Source organism: Athene cunicularia, assembly GCF_003259725.1.
Source record: "Athene cunicularia isolate RWA chromosome 4 unlocalized genomic scaffold, athCun1 chr4_part1, whole genome shotgun sequence".
In the NCBI taxonomy this organism is placed as follows: Eukaryota; Metazoa; Chordata; class Aves; order Strigiformes; family Strigidae; genus Athene; species Athene cunicularia.
Window position 1 is genome coordinate 1,917,223 of NW_020799098.1, and position 2,131 is coordinate 1,919,353.

The following is a 2,131-nucleotide window of genomic DNA, read 5'->3' on the forward strand; positions in this document are numbered from 1 at the left end:
TGCTATATGGTAATAGCTGTGTATTATGAAGACCTTTCACCATACTGGTACTATTTCAATTAATATATTTTGGTATTGAAATAAATTGATTACCTCAATCTTTTTTTTTTTTCTTTTTTTTTTTTTTAAACTGTGACTTTAAAACAGAGGGAAAAAAAAAAAGAAATAGTGAAACTGTGACAGTGGTATCCTTTAAACATAGTAGTGCCTTGCAGATGACACCATTTATTCACAAAGCATAAAATAAATGGATGTCACGGGTTGTATTGTTTGCACCCTCTTTTTTTTTTAAAGGAAATACGGTTTTGGTGAAAGGACTTAAAATTAACCTAGTGAAAAATATTAGCACAAATGGTTAAACTGTTTAAAAGAAAACTCTTTGAGGACTAAAATGTGTAAATGCCTGATGCTGCTGATAGTTTAATAGCAGTTGCTGATTATTTTGGAGTTACTTCTAACAATCAGCAGCACTTTTTTTTTTTTTTTAGAAGAGCGTAACTTTTGTACTCTGGTCAGAGATGTTTTATACTGTATCGAACCCCATCTGTAGGGTAATCTGGTTTCCTCACTCTTTTGAAGTTGAGTAAAAAAAAAAAAAAAAAAAGCACCATTTCTAAACCACAAATGTTTGGATACAGCAAAAGTGCCATTACACTGTTCCTTTATCTTTTATTGTATTTTGAAAATTGGTAACAGTAACTGTGTGTCCAGGCATTTCTGATAGCGTGAAGAAGTGCTGAGAGTCCTCAAGGGGTTTACATGCTTTGCTGACCTCCATGTTAGCAGCTTGTGGTGGTGGTTTTTTGTTTTTTTTTTTTTTCCCTTCACCGAGAATGTGTGTGATCAGAAGTTACTGAAGTTATAGGGAGAAAAATGTGATAAACTTAGGAGAGGAACGTTTGCAACTTGAACTGCCCTGCAATCTGGGAGTATTTTATATTAAGCTGTGCAATTTGGGATTAATCCAATTTTACACTTTGCAATTAACAAAAGCGATTGCAGGGAGGAGTTAAGTTGCATGTAAAAGTTCCCTAATAAGTGGGGTTTTTTTTATTATTATTAATTTTTAATTGAAACTTTTCCGAATTTGCACAGATTTAAGCTCTGGAATACTTTGGTATTCTTAAAAGGGAAAAATTGTAACTGGTATAGTGAATTGTAAACTGTGAGTTGTTAGAACCGCATTGTTGATCTAATTTTAGATTGTTTAAAAAAAAAACAATGTACCTCAGAAAGCTAGTGAGAAATTGCTTCGTTTTTACACAACAGTCAGATACTAATGTAACACTTCTCACTTTACAATGTGCCAAAATTCACTTTTATACTAGTTCTCAATGCTTTAATATTTGCGACTTTTAAGTTAAAAACTTGTATTTACAAACACTACTGTAACTTCAGTTAAACTGAACTGTGTGATTGAAGCTTTTTGCCTATTGTATTTATTACACGACTTGATTCAGTAAATATAAAATTACCTTTCCATTTATTTTTGTATTGTTTTACATGTTTATACCTGCAGTTTGTGTGACTTTTGCACCTGTAACTCAGATGTGATGGAAAGAACCAATAAACAGTATCCATCTGCCGTCTGTCTGTGACCTCTTTCATAAACACGCTGTCTCCTAAACTTGAGTTTTTAAGCTTTAAGCAGTTTTCTTTTAAAATTTATTAGTTGTTTAAGCTGGTAGAAAAGTGTAAAGACTACAGTGTAAAGCTTTGACGTTTGGGGGGGTTTGAAACTGCTATTTTTAAGTTTTGGATCTTTTTGTTTGGGCTTCTAATTGGGTAAAATTTAAAACTCGTTGCAGGATGATGGGTATTAATCCAGGTCTTGCCTCCTGTCACTGCCTTGCAGCAGCTGTGCGTAAGGGTGATAGTTGCATGTGCACAAATCCTACTCCTTGTATTTGTCTAAATGAGGGTGCAGTTTCAGGATCAGCTTCTGCTGATCTAAAACCAGGCTGCCACGGAGAGGGCGATTCCATCTTACCCTCCTCCTTCTGCCTCGGTTGCTGAGTGGGAGGCTCTGCATGAGTCAGATCAGTCTGCTGATGAAATGGAATCTGCAAATGGTTTCTGTCTGTTTGACAACACTTGCACTTTTTTTTTTTTTTTTTTTTTTTTTTTTTTT